Genomic DNA, 12,574 nt, shown 5'->3' on the forward strand with positions numbered 1-12,574 from the left:
ATATGATTCTGTGCTATAAAAATTTAACATTTGACCAGTTCCTTGACTGCCCACTGCTCCCTCACTTTTTGGAAGGCTAAATGATTTTCTAGAGTTCCACTTGGGTATGTAACTAAAGCAGTGTTTAATGACAGGGAATTTGGGGCTGAGTCTGTGGTATAATTCTAAATTGCAATGTGTCATTTTTATGTTTTCGATTTTGTTTTAATAGAAAGCTTTTGATGTAAAAATTATTTTAACTTTATATCAGTGTATATTATCCTGTGAAAATGTTTTGAAGATACTTAGATCTATGGTTGAAGATACAGATACTTTGTGTATTGTGTTTCAGATATGAGCAAGACAGTGGGCATGACAGTGGAAGTGAGGATGCCTGTTTTGATTCTTCACAACCGTTTACCTTAGTTACTATAGGCATGAAGAAATTTTTTATACCCAAGTCACCTACTTCTTCTAATGAACCTGAAAATAGAGTTCTTCCTATGCCAACAAGTATTGGGATTTTCCTTGACTATGATAAAGGCAAAGTAAGTTTCTATGATATGGATCACATGAAATGCCTTTATGAGCGCCAAGTGGACTGTTCACATACACTGTATCCAGCATTTGCATTAATGGGCAGTGGAGGAATTCAGCTTGAAGAACCCATCACAGCAAAATATTTGGAATACCAAGAGGACATGTAGTTGAAACATCTGATGTGACTCAGGACAAAAACTGTGAACAAAGCAATGCCTTAGCATTAACCTTCGTAACTAATTACATATCACTGAGTGTTCTGTCACCACACTTGTGTTTGAGTATGATTCTTCTTGAAATACAGAAAATCTAAACAGTCTTGTGTCTTCCATGTCATTGTTCTGCCTTTCACAAATGATGAAAGTGAAGATGTTCTTTCCAAGTTAATATTGAAATGGTTAGCTTTTACTTTATGTACAGAATATCTAATTTATTTCTGTCAGCTGGTGTTGCTGACACTTTCCTGATGGTGGGGGGGATACAAAAGTATTTATTATGCTTCTCTTGTGTTTGATTTTTCATTTTTATATCATGTTTATGTCCTAAGAGAAGATATTTTTTAAATGCCTTATGGATAGGAATTAGTACTAAGCAATGTGTCTTGCATTTGTTTTCAATAGGAAAACAAAGCTCTAGATAGGTAAAAAGAAAAACACCATAAAAATGGTAGTATATTTAAGTGGAAAATTATGTATTTTAAAGTGTGTAACTATTAAAAGTATATTGCCTGGAAAAGGAATACTACTGTTTTGTTAAGACCACAAACTGTATTGTTAAGGACACTTTAAGAGTCTGCTTAGCTGTAACACTCATTTACCAGCATGGGTAGTAAGCATGGTTTCTTACAGAAAACACAAAGTTCTCACCTAACACATTAAACTTCTCACTTTATATACTGTTTTCAAAGAAATTTATCTTCAGTTTTTCTTCTGTGAAAATATTTGTTCTTATATCAAAGAATTATTTTTCAGATATATTAGTAAAGATGGACTGATATTAAAGTCATATTTATTCTTTTACCCCCTTACTATGTTTTGTGATTTTCATTTTTGGCCCAATTATTACATATCAGGTTTTCCTGGTTTATATTTACATGTTTGAAAAGTTCATTATATATTTTAGTAGCGTTACATATATTATAAATTTTTATAACATTGTTCACTTGTGTGGCATTTTCTGTTTCTCATTGGTAATAAGCATTTCTAATATAAGCCAGTAAAAATACAAATTTAATTACTTAGAAATGATAACTAAGATCACAATGACTGTGTACCCTTTGAAATATCTTTTAATTTGAGGAATTACATTCTATCTAAATTGTGTGTTTTTGAAAGGCGTTCTTACAAGTAGGTGGTTTTTATTTAAACTACTTATTTTTTTGAAGTTAAAATGTTCAGAAACTACTGTTATGCATTGTAGCAGTAATCATTTATGGAATGCTTTTGACATGTTTTAGCAGAGTAACCAAAACTTTTGGGCCTGTTTTTTTTGGTTGTCCTTGTTGTTATATTTTTAATGAAAATCTGTTACTCAGGCTGGTAGCATTAAATTAGCTTTTTACCCTCAACTCAAGTAGAAAATATCATGGAGAATTTCAGTGTTTAGCAGGCTGTTAATTTCCCATCTATGAATAGCACTTTATGACGTAGGCTAAACTAAGCAAATAATGCAGTGTTATGTGGATCATTGTGCAATAAAGCTGCTAAAGTCACATTTGTGGTTAAGCCTTGTACAAGCACATATCATGTAGACATTTTTAAATGTGAAGCTTTAACAGGAATAGGATAGCCGTTTCAAACATTGTACAATTGTAAATAAATTGTTGTGTTTCTTTCATTTTTAATAAAAAATTAAAAAGAATTCAAGTGTAATTATTCAAATCTGCATTCCAGGAATTTTTAGTATGTTTACATGAAAAGTTGAAAGAAATTGATTATGGAAACATGATTAGCTGTACATGATAACTCAGAGCTACAGTTTTATATGAAATCATTTTGAACATTTATTAGCTTAATTTCTGTGGAAGTGATTATTAGAGAAGCTTAGCTTAAAACTTCAATTGTTGCATATATTAAATTGTTTAATATTTCTTTTCTGATACATAATAGATCAGGTTTTGACCAGATGAGCGGTCCTTTGTTCACATTCATACTCTTTGATCTGTGATTCTGGTAGTTGTGGTGGGTTGTGAATCACAATGAATCGTTACTAATGCTTGATGGGTCTTTAAGTTTTTTCTTTCAAGGCTGTCCCTATGATTCTCAATAATTTAATTGTCATGTGCACAGTTGCTCTCTTGAAAATAGTAGGAGTCAGAGCTATCTCCTTTTGGGGACTGAACATAATCTGGGCCTGTTAAATCTTTTGCCACAGCCCATAATCTGATAAGGCTCTGGAAGTGTGTCTCATGTGGAAATATAATCAATTGTATTGCTACAGTATTATAGGCAAAAATACTCTTAAGAAATTATGTTCTACCAGACAAGATTTGCATTCATTTTAAAGGAGTTTTATATGCTTGTTTATGGGAATATCCTAAAATTAGAGTTTTTCTTGAGACTCTTCTGCTTTAAAAATAAACTTTAAGAAATTTCATTTTGTTAAGTTTGATTTGGAACTATTTCATTCATTTCACAAAAAGTTTTTAACTCCTGCTGTCTATAAAGCATAGTGCTGTGCAGTGGGCATAAAGTGAACAAGACAGCCTGCTAGGTGCCTGTTTTCATGGAGCTTACCTGCTAGCAAGGAGAGATGATAAAAACTGGGAAGGGGCTACAGACTGCTGGAGGTGGGAATTGGCATTTAATTTGGTGGTTAGGGTAACCCCTGTAAGGAGGATGTAAATTTGACACCTGATGGCTAAGGAACTGCCATGCAAAGATAGATGTGTAAAAGGCTTTAGGCTGGTGAATTGTTCAGAGTTCTGGCAGGAAATAGAATTCACCGGATATGGTTCAAAGGAAAAGTTCGTGAAAGAATTGCCTAACAATATGGGCAGCTGTAAAGAAGCACAAGCACTGCTGAGGCACTTAAGACTAGCAACAGCCTGGAGCCATTATTGCCTCTAGCAGTGATGCGAGAATAAGGACAAGAGGAAAAAAATCGTGTTTCTTGGATCTCAGAAGATTAAGGAAAGATTTCCTAGCAGGAGCTGAGGTCGCCATGAAAGGCAGCTATTGTCAGAGATGTGGTGTCATCCTCCACCTATTCTCCTGGTGCTGTTTATTGGCCAAACCCAACTGGTAGCCAGCCAAAAAGGGCTTTCTAGGGATGCAGACAGCAGGATTTATCTTCCTGGGGGAGAGAAGGGGAAGAATAGATACGGTGGTGGCTGAGGGGTACTGTAAATGGGAAAATGGACATTGTGCTGACTGTTTAAATAAAGGTATTTATAATGTTCCAAGATGTTAGAACAACTCAAAAGAAACTGTTTTGAAGACTTGGAAAGCTATTGCAGCTTTTTGTTTCAACTTTCTGGTATTTCTGTTCCTAGTTGGCCATTCCATGCTGAGATAATCTGAGACTATAGGAGTTGCTGCTTCTCTTGAGTTCATACCTCTTATTTGAGCTCTTCCCTTTGCAATAGAGAAGAATAATTGTTACAATTAAAAAAGAGTAAACTTAAAGTTCTGGCAAGACTCTGACCTGAAAGATTGTAGAATATTGTCAAAATACAAATAAATTGAAATATGCCATACATGAATTTTAGACTATAGTTTGAATACCTATGGATAACTTTAAAATGCTTCAAAATAAAATTCTTTTTCCCTAGATTCCTTTTTGTAACCTATCTGAACTCAGTAGTTGGCTTCTTTTTATTTATTTTTGTAATTTCAACTTTTATTTTCAAGTTGGGGGTAGGTGTGACAGATTTTTACATGGCTATGTTGTGTGATGCTAAGGTTTGTGATATGATCTCGTCACCCAGGCAGTGAGCATAGTACTCAACAGTTTTTCATCCCCTGTCCCCTCCGTCTCTTCTTTATTAGTCCCCAGTGTCTGTTGTTGCTATCTTTATGTCCATGAGTACCCAATATTTAACTCCCACTTGTGAGAACGTGCAGTTTTCCGTTCTTGGGTTATTTCACTTATGATAATGGCTTCCAGCTGCATCCCTGTTGCTGCAAAGGGAATGATTTTGTTCTTTTTTATGATTGTATAGTATTCCATGGTGTATATGTACCATATTTTCTTTATCCAATCCACTGTTGATTGGCATCTATGTTGATTCCATGTCTTTGCTGTTGTGAACAGTGCTGTGATCAACATATGTGTGCCTGTGTCTTTTTAATAGAATCATATATTTTCATTTGGCTATATATCCAGTAATGAGATTGCTGAGTCAAATGTAGCTAATCTCTTTGAGAAATCCCCAAACTATTTTCTTCAGTGGCTGTACTAATTTACATTCCTACCAACAGTGTTTAAGCATTTCCTTTGCAGCCTCACCAGCATCTGTTATTTTTGGACTTTTTAATAACCATTCTGGGGCCGGGCGTGGTGGCTCACACCTGTAGTCCCAGCACTTTGGGAGGCTGAGGAGGGTGGATCACGAGGTCAGGGGTTTGAGACCAGCCTGACCAACATGGTGAAACCCCAGCTCTACTAAAAATACAAAAATTAGTTTGGCGTGGTGGTGGGCGCCTGTAATCCCAGCTACTCAACAGGCTGAGGCACGAGAATTGCTTGAACCCGGGAGGCGGAGGTTGCAGTTAGCCGAGATCACGCCACTGCACTCCAGCCTGGGCAAAAGAGTGAGACTCCATCTGTAATAATAATAATAATAATAATAATAATTGACATTCTGACTGCTGTGAAATAGTATCTCATTGTGGTTTTTGATTTGCATTTCTCTGATGAATAGTGATGTTGAGCCTTTTTTCATGTTTGTTGGCTGCTTGTATGTCTTCTTTTGAGAAGTATCTGTTCATGTCCTTTGCCCGTGTTTTCAATGAGGTTATTTGTTTTTTGTTTGTTCAATTACGTTTCTTATAGATTCTGGATATTAGAACTTTATCAGATGCATAGTTTGCAGATATTTTCTTCCACCCTGTAGGGTTTCTATTGACTCTGTTGATAGTTTCTCTTGCTGTGCAGAAGCTCTTTTTTAGGTCCTATGTTTCAACTTTTGTTTTTGTTGCAATTGCTTTTGAGAATGCAGTCATAAATTTTTTCCCAAGGCCAGTATCCAAAGTGGTGTTTCCTAGGTTTTCTTCTGTAGTTCTTACTGTTTGAGGTCTTACATTTAAATCTTTAATCCATCTTGAGTTAATTTTTATATATGGTAAAAGGTAGGGGTCCAGTTTAATTCTTTGCATATAGCTAGTTATCCCAGCACCATTTATTTAATAGTGAGTCCTTTCCCCGTTGATCATTTCTGTAAACTCTGTCAAAGATCAGATGGCTGTAGGTGTGTGACTTCATTTCTGGATTCTCTATTCTGTTCCATTGGCCTATGTGTCTAGTTTTGTACCAATACCATGCTGTTTTGGTTACTGAAGGTTTATAGTATAGTAAGAGGTCAGGTAATGTGATGCCTCTGGCTTTGTTATTTTTGCCTTGGATTGCTTTTTCTATCTGGGCTCTTTTTGGTTCCATGTGAATTTTAAATGCCACCAGTGCATGCTTTGGGAGGACCTTAAAAAGTTCCTCAGTGGTTATGTTGACATGTGGTTCAAATGCAGTCTGACTTTATGATGATCGGGCAGATTATATGACTCTTATGGATATCTGCATGCTTTTCCTTTTAATCTTTCAAGTCTTGATATCCTAAGACAAGAATCTTCTAAGTGCACAGATAATATCCTTCAGAATAGTATGCCTGTCTTATGATCTTAAGACAATTGAAGTAACTGTTTTTCCTTCCTTGTAGGGTGATGAACAATGTTAGCCACTATAGAAGTATTTTATAATCTCTTAAAAATAATAATATGTACATATATCTGCAAATCTCCAAGAAAATAAATGCAAGAGTTTATAAAGTCAAATAAGACACATAAAAACAGATTTCCGGTCCCCTATCTCTGCCCCCAACAAGCTCCTCAGTCAGCAACATTGTTCTCCTGCATTGACATCTATACTAATACTATTCGTTTTTTTCTAAATATTAGGCATTATTTATCAACATTATGTAATGTTAATTGAGGATTTTGGCATCTAAGTATTGTCTGATATTCAGCCAGGTGGGTGTATTTATGATTACATTTCTTTCTTTTTTTTCTTCTTTCTTGGAGTTAATGAATACCTATTTCTCTTACTTAGTTTTCTTTGAATCTCTAAGTGGTTCTGTGCTTTCCAAAAGCTCTGTAAATGCCTCTAGTAAGGCATTTCTACAGGGTCAAACATATTTCTATTTGTTTTTCCTGGGGAATCTCTCTTATAACTGTCATCCTACTTCAGTATGACTGGTTGGTTCCTGGGCCTGCTACATAGCTCTTGGGGCTTTCTTTTGCCTTTATTCTAGGAATAACCTTTCCTTCTCTTCCAAATTAAATCCTATTTCCTGGATCCTATGTTTGTGTTTTAGTTAGTTTACGTCCTTGTCTTAGTAAAGTATATTCTCCAGTAAGTATTTTGAGAGAAGATTGAGAGAAGGTAGAATTTTTGAAATTTTGCATGCTCTAAGATTTCTTTGCTCTAGCTTCCACTTAACAGTTCAAAATTGTTTTCTTATTTTTCAAGGCGTTGTTCTGTTATCTACTAGCAGCCAGTCTTGCTAGTGAAGTCTGATGCCATTTTAATTATTGATTCTTTAGACATGAACTGTATTCTTCTCTGGAAACTTTTAACTTCTATTTTTATCTCTGGTGTTTTGAAATTTTATAATATTTCTTAGTGTGAGTTATTGTTCTGCATTCTGTGTTTTGGGCATTTGGTCCTTCCCTTCAGTTCCAGGAAGTTTTCTTATTTCTTTGGTGATTTCTTTCCCTCAAGTCCACTACCTTTTTGAAACTCTCCTACTAGTTAGATATAGACTGCTTCATGTTCTTACCATTTTGAAGCATGCTGTTTTTATTTCATTGATGCTGCATTTTTTCTTACCACTCCTAGACTTTATTATATTTCTTTGACTTTTTTTTCTCCCTGCATTTCCTTTAAGCATTCCTGTAGGTTTTCCATTGTTTTGTTTTTTGCCTTTGATGTTAGAGAATTTTCTCAAGTGCTTAGTCTGTTTTTTAAAAAAGAGATTTTATTTTTTAAGAGAAGGTTTAGGTTCACACCAACGTTGAGCAGAAGGTGCAGAGATTTCTCATATATCCCCTAGCCCCATTCATACCTCCCCCATTATCAACATCCCTTACCAGAGTAATATATTTGTCACAGTGACCTATCATTATCTCTCAGAGTCCATAGTTTACATTAGGGTTCACTCTTGTACATTTTATGAGTTTGGACAAATGCATATGCACATATGCATTCACAGTAGTACCTCACAGTAGTTTCACTGCCCTAAAAATCCTCTGTTCTCACACTGCTAATAAAGACATACCAGAGACTGGATAATTTATAAAGGAACGAGGTTTAATTGACTCATGGTTCCACATGGCTGGGGAGGCCTCACAATAATGTCAGAAGGCAGATGAGGAGCCAAGTCACGTCTTACATGGGTGGCAGGCAAGAGAGCTTGTGCAGGGGAACTCCCATTTATAAAACTATCAGATATCATGAGACTAATTCACTACCATGACAAAAGTGTGGAGGAAACTGCTCCCATGATTCAATTATCTTGACCTGGCCCCACTCTTGACATGTGGGGATTATTACAATTCAAGGTGAGATTTGGGTGGGGACACAGCCAAACCATATCATTCCACCCTGGCCCCTTCCGAATCTCATGTCCTCACATTTCAAAACCAATCATGCTTTCTCAACAGTCACCTAAAGTCTTAACTCATTTTAGCATTAACTCAAAAGTCCACAGTCCAAAGTCTCATCTGAGACAAGGCAAGTCCCTTCTGCCAATGAGCCTATAAAATGAAAAGAATGTTACTGCCTAGATACAATGGGAGTACAGGCATTGGGTAAATACACCCATTCCAAATGGGAGACATTGGCCAAAACGAAAGGGCTACAGGCCCTATGCAAGTCCAAAATCCAGTGGGGGAGTCAAATCTTAAAGCTCCAAAATGATCTCCTTTGACTCCGTGTCTCACAGGTCATGCTGATACAAGAAGTGGGCTCCTACAGCCTTGGGCAGCTCCGCCCCTGTGGCTTTGCAGGGTACAGCCCCCCGACCCAGCTGCTTTCATGGCTGGCATTGTCTGCGGTTCTTCCAGGCACATGATGTAAGCTGTCAGTGGATCTACCATTCTGGGGTCTGGGGGACAGTAGCCCTCTTCCCACAGCTCCACTAGGCAGTGCCCCTCTGGGGGCTCTAATCTCACATTTCCCTTCCACACTGCTCTAGCAGAGGTTCTCCATGAGGGCACTGCCACTGTAGAAAACTTTTGCCTGGACACCCAGGTGTTTTCATATATCCTCTGAAATCTAGGCAGAGGTTCCCAAACCTTGATTCTTGTCTTCCATGCACCCTGCAGGTCCAACACCACGTGTAAACTGCCAAGGCTTGGGGATTGCACCTTCTGAAGCAATTGTACTTTGGCCCCTTTTAGCCACAGCTGGAGCAGAAGCAGTTGGGACACAAGGCCCGATGTTCCGAGGCTGCATGGAGCAGGGGTCCCCGGGCCTGGCCCATGAAACCTTTTTTCCCTCCTAGGTCTCCAGGCCTGTGATGGGAGGGGCTACTGTGAAGGTCTCTGACATGCCTTGGAGACATTTTCCCTATTGTCCTGGTGATTAACATTTGGCTACTTGTTACCCATGCAAATTTCTGCAGTCAGTTTGAATTTCTCCCCAGAAAATGGGTTTTTCTTTTCTATCACATCATCAGGCTGCGCATTTTCCAAACTTTTATGTTCTCCTTCCTTTTGAATGCTTTGCCACTTAGAAATTTCTTCCACCAGATACCGTAAATCATCTATCTCAAGTTCAAAGTTCCACAAATCTCTAGGACAGGGGCAAAATGCTGCCAGTCTCCTTATTCTAGTTCCCAGCAAGTTCCTCATCTCCATCTGGGACCATCTCAGCCTGGACTTTATTGTCCATAATCACTATCAGTATTTTGGTCAAAGCCATTCAACAAGTCTCTAGGAAGTTCCAAACTTTCCCATCTTCTTCTCAGCCCTCCAAGCTGTTTCAACCTCTGCCTTTCACCCAGTTCCAAAGTCGCTTCCATGTTTTCAGGTATCTTTACAGCAGCACCCCACTACCTGGTACCAATTTAATGTATTAGTCTGTTCTCATGCTGCTAATAAAGATATACCTGAGACTGGGTGTTTTATAAAGGAAAGAGGTTTAATTAACTCACAGTTCCACATGGTTGGGGAGGCCTCACAATCATGGTGGAAGGTGAATGAGGAGCCAAGTTACATCCTACATGGTGGCAGGCAAGAGAGTTTATGCAGGGAAACTCCCCTTTATAAAACCATAAGATCTTGTGAGATTTATTCACTATCATGAGAACAGTATAGGGGAAAGCACGCCCATGACTCAATTATCTCCACCTGGCTCTGCCCTTGACATGTGGGAATTATTATAATTCAAGATGAGATTTGGGTGAGGACACAGCCAAACGCTATCAGTGTGCTCCCTATTTATCCTGCCTCCCCCAACCTCTGGCAACCACTGATCTTTTACTGTCCACATACAGCATGTAGCCTTTTCAGATTGGATTTTGTATTAGTCTTTTCTCACACTGCTATAAGGAACTACCTGAGAGTGGGTAATTTATGAAGAAAAGAGGTTTAATTGACTCACAGTTCTGCAGGTGTACAGGAAGCCTGGCTGGGAGACCTCAGGAAACTAACAATCATGGCAGAAGGGTGAGGGGGAAGCACGCACCCTCACATGGCAGCAGCAGAGAGAGAGTAAAGGGGGCAGTGCTATCCACTTTTAAACAACCAGATCTTGTGATAATTCACTATCATGAGAACAGCAAAGGGGAAATCCACCCCCATGATCCAATCACCTCCTACCAGGTCCCTCCCCCAAAACTGGGGATCACAACTCAACATGAGGTTTCAGTGGGGACACAGAACCTAACCATATCAGATTCTTTCATGTAGTAATATGCATTTAAATTCTGTCTTTTATGGCTTGATAGCTCATTTCTTTTTAGCACTGAGTAATATTCCATTGTCTGAGTGCACCAGTTTATCCATTCACCTACTGAAGGACATGTTGGTTGCTTCTGGGTTTTGACAATTATGAATAAAGCTGCTGGAAACATCCATATGCATGTTTTTGTGTGGATATAAGTTTTCAACTCCTTTGGGTACAGTACCAAAGAGCTCAACGGGTGGTGGATTGTATAGTATTTGTTTTTTGCCAAATTGTCTTCCAAAGTGACTGTACCATTTTGTGTTCCCTTTCTAGGCTTTTCGTTTGTTTGCCATTTCTATTAAAGATTAAAGCACTAAGTGCTGGTTAATAGCTTTATGTGTAAGTAGGGCTTATTGACTATTGGACTTCACCATGGCATAATAAAGGGATAAATGGTTTTTGTTGGATCCCCCTCACAAGTCAGTGCTAGTCTTTTCTCTGGAGATACTTATTTTCTCTAAAGGAAGATGCTTCAATCTTCTGTCTGTGTAGTGGTCCTCAGAAATTTGACTGGGAACTAGGCTGGTATTTCTCCATTCAGTAAGTAAACTTTTCTTATTCTACTGATTTCCTCTATGTACTTAGTGTCCCTGAATGAGAAACTTTTCCAGTTTTCTTCAGAAACTCCACCTCCTATCTTGTTTGGAAGTTATTGGTGGTGGTGGTAGTAATGAGTCAGATGGAGAGGAGAGGTGGGAGAGAGGGTAATCACCTGATAATGTGGGGTGGGTGGAGCTGGGAAACTGGAGGGGTGGGATTTAACTGCTCCTTATCAAACTGTCTCTTTCGGCTCTATTTTCAGAATATATCCAGAGTTCAGCTTCTCCCACCTGTGATGTTATCACCAACATTCCAATATCATCATTGTAATAGCTTCCTAACAAGTCTCCTTTCTTCTTCCCTGTATTAGCTGTATAGCTAAGTTCTGTTAACAGACCCTGAAACCTGTGGACATAACCAAAATGTACTTCTTACTCTCACAGAATTTACTGTAGATCAATAAATGCTGCTCCACCAGGGATGAAGGGATCCAGACTCCCCACATTTTGTGACAGCACCTTAGTACATGGTTTTTAAAGTTACTACAACAGAAAAAGTACAGAGGAGTCCCAACAGCTGTTAATACCTATTAGTGCCTCAGCACATCTCTTCTATCCACATTTCATTGGCTAAGACTAATCACCTGAGGCTAACTCACAGGCATCAGAATGTTACCTTGTGAGTACCCAGGAGGAAGAGAACTAGATATGGTTGAACACTAATGATTGCTACCTCAAACCCTTGCACTATTAATTTCCATTTTCAATTTGAAAGCCAGAGTGATCCTTCTGTAAATATGTAAGTCACTTCATATTGCCCCTACTATTCCAGATATCCACATAATCCCTTACCACCTTTGTGTTTTTTTAGATGGCACTTTCTCAATGAGAACCATCTAACTACTGTGTGTGTGTGGTTTTTTTGTTTTGTTTTGTTTTTTGAGATGGAGCCTCCCTCTGTCACCCAGGCTGGAATGCAGTGGCACGACCTCAGTTCACTGCAACCTCTGCCTCCCAGGCTCAAATGATTCTCCGCGCTCAGCCTCCCAAGTAGCTGGGACTATAGGCACTGACTACCACGCCCAGCTAATTTTTGTATTTTTAGTAGAAACGGGGTTTCACCATGTTGGACAGGCTGGTCTCGAACTCCTGACCTCAAGTAATCCACCCGCCTTGGCCTCCCAAAGTGCTAGGATTACAGGCGTGAGCCACTGCGCTGCCCAGCCCTAACTACTGTATTTAAATTACACCTCCCTGCCACAAACATACTCTCCATTTCCTGCTTCGTTTTCCATAGGACTTCTAAATTTCACTGTCGTCTGCATCCTATGAAATGTAAGCTCTACAACAGCAGA

This window comes from Mandrillus leucophaeus, unplaced genomic scaffold, assembly GCF_000951045.1.
Source record: "Mandrillus leucophaeus isolate KB7577 unplaced genomic scaffold, Mleu.le_1.0 Scaffold983, whole genome shotgun sequence".
In the NCBI taxonomy this organism is placed as follows: Eukaryota; Metazoa; Chordata; class Mammalia; order Primates; family Cercopithecidae; genus Mandrillus; species Mandrillus leucophaeus.